Source organism: Salvelinus sp. IW2-2015, linkage group LG33 (assembly GCF_002910315.2).
Source record: "Salvelinus sp. IW2-2015 linkage group LG33, ASM291031v2, whole genome shotgun sequence".
Lineage (NCBI taxonomy): Eukaryota > Metazoa > Chordata > Actinopteri > Salmoniformes > Salmonidae > Salvelinus > Salvelinus sp. IW2-2015.
The window spans coordinates 10518560-10533909 of NC_036872.1; the positions used below are offsets into that span (position 1 = coordinate 10518560).

The 15350-nt window shown below is 42.0% G+C and overlaps 1 long non-coding RNA gene and 1 pseudogene across 1 annotated transcript; both read right to left on the reverse strand.

Annotated features, from left to right (window-relative positions):
- Nucleotides 1-4567: 4567 nt before the first annotated feature.
- LOC139023571 (uncharacterized) lies at nt 4568-10132 on the reverse strand. Its single transcript, XR_011474709.1, has 2 exons — nt 9801-10132; nt 4568-5841 (listed from the first exon to the last, which is right to left on the reverse strand). It is a non-coding gene; the product is annotated as an uncharacterized lncRNA (long non-coding RNA).
- Nucleotides 10133-11772: 1640 nt separating this feature from the next.
- Nucleotides 11773-15350, reverse strand: part of LOC111958114 (chymotrypsin-C-like) — a 5707-nt pseudogene continuing 2129 nt past the window's right edge.

A 15350-nucleotide genomic window follows, 5' to 3' on the forward strand; every position in this document is an offset into this window, starting at 1 on the left:
TGATCTCCGCATGTGTGGTTCCCACCGTGAAGCATGGAGGAGGAGGTGTGATGGTGTGGGTGTGCTTCGCTGGTGACACTGTCACTGATTTATTTAGAATTCAAGGCACACTTAACCAGCTTGGCTACCACAGCATTCTTCAGTGGTACACCACCCCATCTGGTTTGCGCTTAGTGGGACTATCATTCTTTTTCACCAGGACAATGACCCAACACACCTCCAAGCTGATTAAGAGCTATTTGACCAACAAGGAGAGTGATGGAGTGCTGCCTCAGATGAACTGGCCTCCACAATCACCTGAACTCAACCCAATTGAGATGGTTTGAGATGAGTTGGACTGCAGAGTGAAGGAAAAGCAGCCAACAAGTCCTCAGCATATGTGGGAACTCCTTCAATACTGTTGGAAAAGCATTCCAGGTGAAGCTGGTTGAGAGAATGCCAAGATTGTGCAAAGCTGTCATCAATGGAAAGGATGGCTACTTTGAAGATTCTAAAATCTAGATGATTTGTTTGACACTTTTTTGATTACTACGTGATTCCATATGTGTTAATTCATAGTTCTAATATTTTCTCTCTTATTCTACAATGTAGAAAATAGTAATAAATTAAGAAAACCCCTTGAATGAGCAGGTGTGTCCAAACTTTTGACTGGTACTGTATATATTTTTATTTATTTATTACAGGCAAGATTTCATATCAATCAATCAAATGTATTTTCTAAAGCCCTTTTTAAATCAGCAGTTTGCCTTACAAATTGCTTTACAGATTTCCGGCCTGCAGAAACAGAAGCACAGTGGCCAGGATAGCTTTGTCCCGCAACTATCCATTTAAATAAATAAAACCTAATAATAATAATTGACTTTTGCTTTTAGTGTTACAGATGGCTAAGTAATAGTCAAATTTTTTACATACATTTTTATTTAAATGTCTAGTTGCAGGACCAAGGGATAACCTCCCTAGGAAGAAACCTAGAGTGGAACCATGCTCAGAGGGGTGGCAAGACCTCTTCTGGCATATGACAGCCTATAGTTTAAATAAATGTTTTTTAGAAATATATTGAATTTTTTTGTCGGAGAACATCTATTCCAAACTGCCTTGTGCCTTCCCCTCCATTACATTTCAATGGTTGGCAATTAAAACAACATGTCCATTATCATTCCAGCAAAGAGCAGCAATATCATGTACTAACGGCACACTAATCAATAACAATAAAGCCTAGGCTAGTATATTTAGACATTATTACTTGAAAGGACAGTTGTCTTAGCCAGTATGAACCAGCAGATGGTGCTCCAAACATAGGCTATGTGATGAATGGAAGGTTGGTGAGACATTGTAATTCCACCCCTACTAATTGCATGAGACCAAGGTAAGGTCCCAGAGGCCATGTGGTAGGCTTATGGTCCTTCATATTGACACAGAGCTTATTTATTTTGTGTGTGTGTGTGTGTGTGTGTGTGTGTGTGTGTGTGTGTGTGTGTGTGTGTGTGTGTGTGTGTGTGTGTGTGTGTGTGTGTGTGTGTNTGTGTGTGTGTGTGTGTGTGTGTGTGTGTGTGTGTGTGTGTGTGTGTGTGTGTGTGTGTGTGTGCGTATGTGTGTGCATGCGTGTGTGTGGGCATGCATATCTGGTGTGTGTGTTCCTGCTTGAATACCAGTGGAATCTGCAGAAGTGGTTTCAATAATCTTCAAATGTATTCCCTATCAGTTTACAATTCAACATTCTTGGGGAAAGGAGAAATGGAACCATAGCATGAGGGAACATCATGGCAGTCACTACAGGTGCGGTTTGGTCCACTAGCCAGTGGTGCTGAAATCGCGGCTGGACGCTTTCTTCGCCATGACTTGCGGTCACTGTCCATGGTACTGAATTGATAGTTACGCGTGTGCGGTACACAGGCCAACATTACGTCTTCCTGGGACTTCTCCAATATGTAGGCCTATGTTAAAACTGCTGCACATTTCCTCCTGAATCGCCTGTTTGAGCTACATGCTTGAGACGTCTATATGTTCTGGATCCGCCCATAGCAGCCACTCATCTCTGTAGTAGACGGCAGCTGCGCTAGAGCGGGGTGTGTAAGACACCCAAAAAACGGTTAATCTAAAGTCCAAACGGTTTGAACTACAGACTATTATGACCCCATCATAATGAGTTTAGATTACTTTCACGAGCACAGGACTCGTTAGAATGTAATAGTTGTTCGATATACAAGCTCATAAAGAAGTAGTGCATTGTGATCATTCCTGAGGTTTTCTTGAGTTTTCTTCTAGCTAGCTGTCAGACAGACTTCAAACATGAACAGACAGACCACAGGCATGGGTATAAAACAATGGTGATGTTTTGTGGATATAACAGTCCATTTGATCAATTTCCACCCAGGGAATAGTGTCTAATACTTTGTTAGACTCATTTTTTTGCTGTCACTAACTTCAAATTGAATACAGTTGTCAAAAACTAGTTTCACACTGAGTCAACATTTCCTGTACTTACATTATTCTTAGAAATGCTTTTCTATCAGGTTTTTGTTTGGCGGAACTCATTTTTGAAGTGACATTAGTGAATGAAACTCATTAACTTCATTCTACTTATAGCCCTGGTTTTCCAGAAAAGAAAACAGAAAATCACATGAATGTGAGGCTAAATGTGACGGAACACAAGAAGATACATGAAATTAGTGACAAAACGGAACTGATAGGCTGATTTGTTGAATCATAGTGATTTACATTTGGGAATCGGCTTGATAAACCCGATTTCAGAATGTTTATTTTGGGGTGGGAATCCCAATGGCACCCATTATACAGATGTGATGTGATCAGATGTGATGCTGCCTGGTGACTCATTCATTATTCACTTCCAGTACTGTGTGTCCTATGCCCCATTATCTTTCAATAAGCACACACACACACACACACACACACACACACACACACACACACACACACACACACACACACACACACACACACACACACACACACACACACACACACACACACACACACCACACACACACACACACACACACACACACACACACACACACACACACACACACACACAATGATCTGTATCCTCAGTGACTGACTTCATCCCAGCCTTTCTCCCTGGATGTAGGTTATGGAAACCCTCAAGCGGTGCAGATGGAGAGGCAGATTATTGCGCTGTCTCCTGTTTATTAGTAATTTGCATTTGCAAATATTTGCTCATTGCATTATGTAATCCCATGCTGAGTCCAGCTCTTAAATCTCAACCAGGATAGGTCAATTGGAAGACTGAATGATGAGCAAGCACTACCAATGCTTCTGGCTAATGCAATCCTTTCCTTATAGGAGGGATCCCATGGATCTAAGCTTACCATGTTGATAAGAGTGAGTGGCGGAGGATTGGCAGTTCCTCCTAACCCCATCAAAGAAGGTCTCTCAGCCCTTCAGGGGTCAATCGCTGAATCATGGAAGGTCAGCATAGTCATTCATGGTCAGTATTGCATTAAAATAAGTCAGAACTTGTCATTTGAAATGAGTGACAGTCAAGTAAACTGTCCTCCACAATACCTTAGTGTTTCTTTGCGAGAGGGAAATGTCACCTTTGTAAAAACATGGTGGGACATATCACATTAACTGTGAAGAGTCGCCATTTTGGTGGAGGAAGCTTAGTCCTTCAATGAACTTTATTTGACATTTCCTCCCTTAGACTAAACAACAAATATGTCCTTCATACCTTTGCAGACACAACGGGTGAGGTTACCTGAAATTGTTCAACAGAGAGAGACAGAAAGAGAGAGAGGCAGGCAGGCAGCTAAAGAGCAGGCTGTAGCAGAGCTGGTGGAGTGGGCAGCAACTCATTTAGTAAAACCCTGCTAGGTAGAAGCACAACAATCCACCAAAGAGAAGACAGTTGTGTAGAGAGATAGTGGACAGCGATGGAACCGAGGCACTGGATGAGACCCTGTGTTATGCTTATGGTCCTTCATATTGACACAGAGCTTATTGTCGGCGTGTGTGTGTGGGTATGCGTGTGTGTGTATGTGTGTGTGTGTGTGAAGCATATTACCGAATTGCTATGGCCTGACTGTGTATCCTCCAGTAACAGTACCTAATTTGTAAATCAGGAAGTGCCGGAGCACATGTGAGCGGGAGACACTGAATGACCTGTGGAGCTCAGAGATCCTGTATCATGCATAAGCCTACAAATATGCAATGAATGCGTATTACAACGCATCATAGACTAGCATACGTCAATTATTTCTGAGCAGATCGGAGATATACATTACTTTAGTTATTCCAGGTCTGTGTGACAATGACCATAGCAGTTGTCAAAACAGACCTGGAAGGCTAATGACACAACTTACAGCAGCTACAGGAGTGACCCACACGAATGACATTGTGGTTCAATCAACACTATGGAAAACGTGATTCAAGACCTGCTAGCCACACCTTTACTACAGTGCAATAGTTGCACTTTGCTCCCCATGTTTCGATGGATAATCATGCACTGTGAGGACAATGCTGTGGTTATTTTGTGCTGGTTGTAGTGACATGATTTATGACGGTCAGTAATATACATCCCCAAAAGTTACGCAAAAGTAAAACATTTATTGTGTTAATAAAAGATTAAAACCAACATTTTGTCCATGATTCATAGAACAACATCACCATCATAATTACACACGTGGAATGCTTATTCGCATAGTACAGTACATGGTAGATCCTTCCGTTTCAAGTAGTCATTTTGATTCTCCGCGTCACAACATCCCTAACTATGGGAGTCTTTCTAAAAGATTCTCATTACACTGTGTCTCTGTCACTCCTTTAGAAGGTTATGAACTCAGTCAGTGGCAGACGGACACATTTAAGTGTTACAGCACAACTTTTAGTTTAAATGTTGAGTTCATTTCCCTTTGTTTCTGTTATTTTTCTTAAACTATTGAGATCCTTGAACGTTCTCTCCGTGAACGACACATTAAAAACATCCCTTTCGTTCTCTCTCGTCCATCATCACGGCCGTCCTTTGTTTCCGCATCTATCTCTCTGTCTATCTCTCTTGTGGTCTATTTCACGATACTCTGCATCATTATTTCTCCAGTTAATAAACATCAATCTGTCGCTGTTCACTTTCCGTCTTTCCATCCATCTCTCTTCTCATTCGCTTTTTCATTTACCCTTTCCCTCAATCACCAGACTGGTTCAGTGGAGATGAGCAGGGTAAGGCCAGACTGCTGAGTTTAAACAAACTGACAGATGGACAGTCCCAGAGCAGAGCCAAGGAGATAAGAGGATTTGTGTTTTTTTTTTTACGTAATGCGTAACACTTGTCATGTTCTTTTGCTCTGAGATCAACTGTGTGTCAGGGAGAGGCAAAGAGAGAGAGAAATTGACTCAAATACAGATAGAGAGAGAGAGGTGTGTGTGTGCATGTGTGTGTGTAGTCTGTTTGGCCAGAGAGTGTTTTTCCTCTTTACGTTCACCATCAGACTACAGTGAGTAAGTATTTCTGCTCGCCCTTCTGCTGCTCCTGGGCTGCTGTCAGCACTGGCGCCCTCTCTTGGCAGGAAGGCACCTTGCAGGCCTTGTAGAGGATGACAAAGAGGATGAGGGTGAGGACGCCCACTACAGAGTTACACACTATGGCCATTATGGCCCATGCAGAGAGACCTGTCCTCAGCTCTGTCTCCATGTTCAACTTCCTGGTTCACCCTAAAATCCAACTTCTTTAGATAAAAATCCTCAAAGTTCCACTCAAGCCCGAATCAGTGGTTTACTGGCACTATTCAATGGACTGCTGTGGGCTTCATGGCTTTGGCTGACTGATGCTGGGCTGTCCCCTGTGTTAGCCCCAACAAGTGGCCCCTGAGCAAAGAGGGAAATAGGAGATATAATACATTGTAATACATTGACCCATTAAACACTGATATCTAAGACATATGCACACACATACACACTGAGATAATGGGCAGTCTATTCCAGGGGTCAGGACCTCCCTGTGCAGGGACAATGTACCCGAGGTGAACATGTTCTTCCCTGAGGGGACCTACTCTTCAGTCCAGACTAACACGCTAGAGGGGTTAACTGGGGATGGATTACCATATAATTAACAGGTGATTCACCACATAATCTGAGACAGTTTTCTACAGCAGGAAAATAACCAGGGTAATCAAATTAAAATCCTACATCTGTAAGGTGTCTTAAAGGCCTAGTGCAGTCAAACATTTGATTTCCCTGTGTTTAATATATATTTCCACACTATGAGGTTGGAATAGTACTGTGAAATTGTGAAAATTATGATAATGGTGATTACTGAGGAAAAATGTACTTACTACGAATCTGATATGTGGTTGTCTCACCTAGTTACAGTATCTTAAGATGAATGCAGTAAATCGCTCTGGATTAGAGTGTCTGCTAAATAACTAAAATGTCAATGTAAATAATGCCCTTTTAATGTAAGAGCTGTTTGAAACAAGGCTGCCTGAAATGTCAGCCTGTTTTGGTGGGATGGAGTTTTGGCCTGCCTGGTGACATTACTGTAAAGAAGTTAACAGACCAATAAGAAAGAGAGTTCCAAACCTCTCTGCCAATAACAGATAGTTTTCAGTTTTTCCCCTCCCCACTCAGACCACTCCGAAACAGTCCTAGCAAAATTCTTGCTTGAGAAATTGCTCTTTGCAAAGAAGATGTTTTTGATCATGTTTATTGAAAACAATCACAGTAAAGTACTTACATTGTTACCCAGAGATTATTTAACATTGAGATAAAAAGAGCTGCATTGGACCTTTCAAATTGGAACGCTTGATTGGTGGAACTGCCACTTCCGTTTGGGATATTACAACAATAAAGTTAACGCAAACCACAAACACTTTTTTCCCCCTCTGACATCATTAGACGTGCGATAGAACAGCAGAATATGTACCGCAATTTCTTCTACCGCGCTGTCGGAGCCTCCTCCCCCCTGTTTCCCCTCTGTTACATCAACACAACAAAAACAATAACAAAGGTGGTGGGGCGAACAGTGGCGCTGTTTCCACTGACAAACCACTGAGCTGGCCTCACACATTGAAAGCACTGTTCTTAGGAGTGCACTATACTTAAATCATTTCCAAATATTATCAACATATATTATAGATGTAATCTAATTGCAAATTCAAATTTGTTTGTGAAGTAGACCCTATGATTGCGTGATTAGTTGCAGGTTTGTGGATGTGTTGATATCAACCTGGGCCTGTACATGTGTGACTGAGTGAGTTTGATCGGGTCTGTTTCAGTGAATATAATTCCAATTACACTTCAATATAGAGAACACCCTCACACATTTCCCCATGCAACGATAGATTGAGGTGAATTTAGAGACACGCTGCTGTTGAAAACTAATTTCAAACTTCTCTCCGCTTTCCCTGCCACTCTTAGCCAATCCAAATCAAGACAGGTTTAGTTCCTAATAAGGGTTATGGCAATGATGCACTTGATTGACTATGAGTAATAGAGTTAATATTATAACAACGGGAATGGGTGGGATTTCTTGGCTGTGTCATCAGGCCACGTGAGATCCAGGCTCACGGCCAGCTCTAGAATGTTCTGTAGAACTCTTTATTGATGAGAGGGGAAATGAGACCACAGGTTATCAAAAATAGGAGAGGATATAGATTAGCTACCCATCTGACTGGAGAGAAGAAGAGACCATCAAGTTGAAATGGCCATTTACATTGACATTGGAGATCATCATTTGAAGTTATTTCATGAGGCGCCACTTGCCAGATCACAGGTAATTCTTAAGCATGCCTTTCTTCCTTGCGTTCTTGCAAGCAGGGAAATGCGGTGAGACATCTCACTAATATTATCATAAAACTGGGGTTACTCAAGTAACCCTAAGTTTTATTTGAAATACTCATTTTGATGTCTCAATATGGAATATGGCCAACTCCTGAAGCCAGGGTAGTCCCAACAGCATCACCACTCAGTGACCCCGACACTGAGGACAGTATGTGCCAATGAAGGTACAGTGACATCCAGTCGGCAAAACCTCATAAATGTATGATGGGTGGCCCAACATGCCACCTCTCAAATCTCTTGTAAAGAGATGCATTTGAACAGTGCCCAAGAATGAGCCCTCGGGTCCTCAGCGGGCTGTAAACCCTTGCTTTTGTAAGCCAATATAATACCTTCAACTATCCAATGGGATAGCCGTTGCAGGGGGGCACCAAGACATTAAGAGTTGGGCACTCTTACGCCATGCTCCCGTTCTTTCCAAGTAAATTTGCAAAGCGCGTACTGCACATAAACAGTGAAGACGCTCTTCTTCCGTAGAAGTGAAGGGCGGCGGAAGCCATAAGCTCTAAGGCGAGACAATTGTAATTGAGAATCAGGTGGGCGGGACCCCACTTCGGTAGCAGCGAAGGTCCGCTTCTTCCACTGTCAGTCTCTGTTTGGAGAGCCGAACTGTGGGTTTTTAGCCTGCTGCGTTGCTGGGGGAATTGCTTTATAGAAAACCCTGGTGCCAGCAAGTTGCCCTCTAAATTTCAGGGGGTCTTTTCAAAAAGCTCTTACACTAAAAGGGTATTATCCTAATTTTTACAATTTCAACCTCATGTGTGAAAATATGTATATAAAACACAGGGAAATCTGTTTTGTACTGCACTGGGCGTTAAGAGATTGCCCAACTCTTGTAAATTGTTGCTTGAAAATTGGCCCGGTAAGTCAACAGTAGGGACTTTAGCTTCAATGCCTGTACTGAACATGTCGCAATCATGTAGACCTTTCAGAATATGCAAACGGTGAAGTGCTCCGTCTTACCAGGGTGAGTAGTGCCGGTTATAGATGAGGCACTGGGGTAGAGGTGGCCAGTCAATGACGGCTTGACCACCATCGGCTTGTCAAGGCCTATCTCCTCCATACCCTAAATGTCCATGCCAACAAAGTGCCTGCTTTGGACCTTGCTGGACAAGGGCTTTCCCCAGTCGCCTTTGACTAATGACACGCTAGTTTGGATTACTGGGGGGGGGTGCGAGAGGGGAATCTCCTCCCATAGAACCAGTCCCACGGGTGCAGGCCAGTCGATACTGGGTTGAGTGGGTTGAGCTAAACGCAAGAGTAGACCTAGCAATTCTACCCTTCCAGGTAAGAAAAGCTAGTTTGGTATAGCTAGCCTGGTGGTGAGTTACCCGGGTTAGCTAAGCCTTACGGTGAGATCTAGCCCTTTGTAGTGTGGTTAGCTATCCTTCCAGCTAGCTAGCCAAGTTAGCTAAAGCCTTGCGGCGTGGGATAACCAGGTCTCAATAGCTAGACACTAGCTACCAAGAGAGACTGAGGAGTAGAAAATAAATTCTACTCGAAGCAAAACTTTCCTCATATCTGTTCTAAAAAAAGCAGGGCCCAGAAGTAACTTGGGACAGACTGACTGAGAAAATGTCCGTTGGATTTCAGTGACGAGTGAGTCCAAAGTGTACGATACAGGCCGGTGCCCTCTCCACCAGACATGGTCAATACAATGGAACCCACTGCCAACTGTTATGCAATGGCTATGTGGATAACAATAGTTTGTTAGAATGGGGTGGACGTGGATGAGCGGCTTGGATTCTGTTCTCTGGACAAACAATAAGAGTCTGTGTGTATGTGTGTATGTGTGTGTGTGTGTGTTACACATAGGCCTACTATTCCAAATAGCAGATTTCAACTGCACATGCAATAGTTGGCTGAGAAAGTTTTGTGCAACTGTTGTTCAACTTGTTCTCTTCTAATGATAGCTATTCTAGTCATCGTCAATTAGTTAGACCAATAGGCACTAAAACAATGCCCTTCACAAATTCAATCTCACTCACTCACTCGTAGCTGCTTCATTTAGCAGATCGCACCGTCCGGGATTACCATATTCATCGATCCTCTCCAAACATCTCCATAAGTCGACCAGACTCTACAATGGATTCCGTTGCCTCCTCAGGAATAAAGTTAAGTCAAAAAAGCACACTATTATTGTTTTACAAGGCAGTTGCCACCAAGTTCCAGGCAAATCTTCCCAACAGTTCTTAGTGGTTCAATATCCACTGCGCACTGCTTGAATGAGAGAGAGCCTGCGAGGTCCAACCAGTTAGCAGACGGGTGATTCGAGCGAGGCGACAGAGTAGTGACGCCACTGTCAATGTGGATCACTGTGATGTCGCACACACACTCCCTCTCTCTCCCTCCCCTCCCGCTCCCTGCTCAGGCATGGAGGAGTCACAGTTAAACTGAGCTATTTTAAGTAGCCTATAGAGAACATCCAATAAATGGCTTTCTCTCCCACACTATGTGGTGCCTTGATCATAAGACACTGTCATTTGCACTGTCCCGTTACAGCCTGTATAACACCATATGGAGTTGTTGTAGGGGAAAGCTTTGACGTCCTGACTTTAAAATATTGTCACTTGAATTTACAGCCAAATTTGCCAATTGTCTTTAACTTATAACCACATATAGCAAGAAAACTGCACGAATTGGGAAGGTGGGCTTTGCGCATTTAGCATTCAAGGCGTTTAGCATTCAAGCTGTCCCCCCGTGCTCCTTTCAGAGCATGGGGGGGTGGGGGAGGGGGAGACAAAGCTCTTTTCAGACCAGACCCCACGTCAGACAAAAGCTGCCCAGATAAAGCTGGCTAGAGACCCCCAGAGCAACAGATTCAAGCAACTATTTTAACAGTACAATCTGGGTTCTGTCCAATGGTCATTAGAATGATTGATTTATGCCAATATTCTTGTAGAATATAATTTTTTATATTCCGCATGGGTTCAGCGTGAAAGAACATAATGTTTGTTTACACATAAACAGTTTAGCTTAAGATTTGACTGACTTTAATTGACCCCTTGATGTGTAGCTTCAAAATATGTTTAAAACTATTGTGTGCATGCATAGACACTGAGAAAACATACACTAACATAATGAGAAATTCAATGTAATTTATGCACGTGTCCATGCACGGCATGCACACACACACAGTCAATGTGACAGTGATCTGCTCTAATCGGACATGAAATGTCTACTGTCAGCCTGTCAATGAATCTTCCCTCATTTAAGAATTTCCCTGTACACGCAAACATACTTGCTGTTTATTGACAGGGAAATTCTTAAACGAGGGAAGATTCATTGACGTGTGCGTCTGTGTCTGTATGACTGTTAATCTGTGAGTGTGTGTTTGTGCACGTACGAGCAAGTGAGTGTGGGCTTGAGGGAGGGAGGGAGAGAGAGAGAGAGAGGGAGAGAGAGAGAGAGAGAGAGAGATGGATACTAAAAATGGATTGTAAATTCAAATTTAAACATCATTTTCCCTATAGCCCTCATTCTGTGGCGTTCTCATTCCCAGCCTGTCTGCCAAGTCTGTGTAGTGTAATCACATCAAGAGCAGAAGATGTAGGAAGACTATATGGAGAGCAGAACACATCCGCCTGGCTCACCCATTAATGGAACCCTTCCATTACCAGAATATGTATGACAGCATAAAGTGGAAGACTAGATGTCTATCTTTCTGAAGTGGCGTGAACATACATTTTACACTTCTTAAAACAAGCTCACATTTCATTGGAAGGATATCATCCTCACACATTCTCAAGTAGAATGTCTCAAAACTTTCCTATTAGCAAGTATTAGGTAAACAGCATGAAAAATGGGGAATGCCAAAATGATTGATCAAGCACTGAATGTATGGAGATACATGTATAGATATATCTCCAGCAAAGGAAACATCTTATGGAAATCCTTTCTCTTTGTCTTGAGTGACTGAGGACATCTTGTGGCATGAACATAAAATACATCACAAAGTCATTTTGCTGAGTCCTTTTTTTTTATTAAACTCAATTCCCCATTCTGCTCCACTTTAGTTGCTCATCATAGCCTGAGAAAATAGACAGACAGAACAGGACAAGTCATTGGTGACATTTCCTGAAAAGGTTTTCCCTCATTATCAGCATCCTGGAAAAACTTTGTATCTCACTTTTGGTGATTTCATTTTTTATATATACACATCAATTGAAAGAAGTCATTCCCCTCCGTGTTCTGTGAACGTTCCATGACTCTAAGACTAAACAACTCATTCTGTTAATAGATTCATTTTTTTTTTTTTTTTTTTTTTACAATGTCTGAAAAGTCGACCTTATTGAGATGTAAGGTTTTTCCAGAATGCCGACGTCATGCTAATTAACACTGTAATGACGTGTGTAAACCTTAGCTCTGTGAGTCATGTGTACGTGTCCTTTTACCTGGTCGATCCAGTCGGTGAAGTTGGAGACGCGGGTGAAGACGGTGGGCTTCTTCACGTAGTTGCAGCCCAGACCAGAAACAAAGCTGGCAATTCCATGCACCTCCCATACTCCCTCTGGGTTCTTGCAGTTCAGGGGCCCACCAGAGTCACCCTATAGGAGAAGAAGAGGGAAGGGATTTAATACTTAACCAAAGACATGCAACAAGGCATAAATATTCACCCCCCTTGGATTTCTTCACATTTTATTGTGTTACAAATTGGGATTAAAATTGATTAAATTGTCAATATAAGTCAATGATCTCACAAAATACTTTGTAAATGGAAGAAAAATGTATACATGAGTCAATACATGTTAGACACACCTTTGGCAGTGATTACAGCTGAGAGTCTCATTGACTAAGTCTCTAAGAACTTTGTACATCTGGATTGTGCAATATTTGCCCATTATTCTTTTCACAATTCTTCAAGCTCTGTCAAGGTGTTTGGGATCATGACTAGACAGCAATTTTTAAGTATTGCCATAGATTTTCAAGCAGATTTAAGTCAAAACTGTAACTTGGCCATTGACTGTCTTCTTGGTAAGCAACTCCAATATAGATTTGACCTTTTGTTGTAGGTTATTGTCCGCCTGAAAGGTGAATTACTCTCCCAGTGTCTAGTGTAAGGCAGACTGAAGCAGGTTTTTCTCAAGGATTTCACCTGTGCTTAGCTCCATCCTGAAAAACTGTCCAGTCTTTGCCGACATCAAGCATACCCATACCATAATGCAGCCATCACCATGCTTGAAAATAAGGAGGCAGTTACTCAGTGATGTGTTGTGTTGGATTTGCCCCAAAGATAAAACTTTGCATTTAGGACAAGAAGTATATTCCTTTGCAATGTAGTTTTGCAATATTACTTTAGTGTCTTGTTGCAGACAAGATGCGCATTTTAGTTATTACATTTCTATTGGTAAACATTTGTAAAATGTTCTTTTCACTTTGACATAATGGAGTATTTTGTGTAGATCAATTTCAATGGCACTTTGTAAATCAACAAAATGTGAAAAAATATCCAAGGTGTGTAAATACTTATGATAACCACTGTATAGACTCCCTATGCATTTATGTGGATATGAAACATTTAATTAAAATTATGTGGGGCTTGGTGTCCACTCAATTGACCACATGGGTGGTCAGAGGCTCGGTGGGAGGGTTGCCGCAACCAAGGGCTAGGGGTGTTGAGAAAGATACATCTATTTGAACACTGAAGCTAAAAATAGTATCTCTATGCAAGCATTTTGGATTTGAAATTAAATATTTCATATGAGGTGACAGTACAGAATGTAACCTTTATTAGAGAGTATTTTCATACATATGTTTTAGAGTTTAGAGATGAACGCATTTTATGTATCTAGTCCCCCTATTTGAAGGTGTCATAAGTATTCACTTAAAGTGTATTAAATTAGTCAAAAGTTGTAGTATTTAGTCCCATATTCCAAGCTTGTGACTCTACGAACTGTTTTGTTTTGTTATGTTATGCCCAATAGAATTAATGCTAAATCATGTATTGTGTCATTTTGGAGTCGCTTGTGTTGTAAATAACAATGGAATTAGTTTCTGAAATCTACTACGTTAATGTGGATGCTACCATAGTTACGGACAATCATGAATGAATTGTGAATAATGATGAGTGAGAAAGAGACACAACATAATCCGAAACACAACCACAACAAACTGCAAATGCAATCCAACAAGTTTGTAGTCACAAGCTTGACGTAGTCATTGCGTCCTATGAATATGGGACCAAATACTACATTTTTTGAGTACTTTAATACACTCTAAGTGAATTTGTCCAAATACAAATGGGTGGACTAGATACTGTACAGAAAGTGCTTTCATTTCTAAATGGTGGAACAGATATGTATGAAAATACTATCAATTAAAAGTTGAAATCCGGTACTATCGCCTCATATGAAGCATTTCCTCTCAAATCCAAAATGCTGGAGTATAGAGCCAAATTAAAACTTTTAGCTTCACTGTACAAAAAAACACGTAGAGGAATGTAATTCACTAATGTGTTACTCTCACACCCCCACTCTCAACACAAACACTAACAGTAACACATAAACACTCACATGGTACACAGGCACGCACACACACACACACACACACACACCACACCCACACACAACAACACACACACACACACACACACAACACACACACACACAACAACACACACACACACACACACACACAATAAACAAACAAACAAACAAACAAACAAACAAACAAAAAATACACTCATGCACAACACATATATCACCACCAATACATACTCTCTGTTTCTCTGTCTCTTTCTCTGTTTCTCTCTGCCTCTCACATCCCCAGGTTACTCACGTTGCAGCCGGCGACAATGCCATCTCCTCCGGCACACACCATGGTGTGCCTGAGAGCAATGCCCCACCAGTCGGCTTGGAGCAGGTGGCTGGTCCACCACCGGCATCAGAGCTGCTGCAGGTTATCAGCAATGGGGCCTCCGGCTAAAACACACACACATGTCAAACTGCAGCTAGTTACCTACGGAACACACATGAAAGTGATCATCAAACACACACCCACACACACACACAACACACACACACACACACACACACACACACACCACACACACACACACACACACACACACACACACCCACACCACCCACACACACACACACACACACACACACACACACACACACACACACACACACACACACACACACACACGCAGGCTTATGTAGACCCTTCCCCAGCCAGTGACGTAACAGGTACTGGTTTCCAGCACAAGTGCCAGCAGCAGGGATTAACAGCCAAGCTGCACAGGTCAGTCAGGGTCACATGCTCAGACAACTTGATCAGGCAATGTCATTTCTGGTCAATCAGAGACAGAGGAGGACACAGAGACGAGAAGAGACGGTTTGTAGAAGGAAGGATAGACAGGTGATGCACTGAAAGTCAGCCCAGTTTATATTGTGACTGTATGCAAGTATATAAGTATATAAAGGCTACTCATAATGCTCTACATATCCAGTGTTTGTTTAGGTAAAGACAAAAAAAATAGCTTTGCTTTCTTCCATTCGCTGCTGAACCCTTAGCACCCATCAGATCTTTTC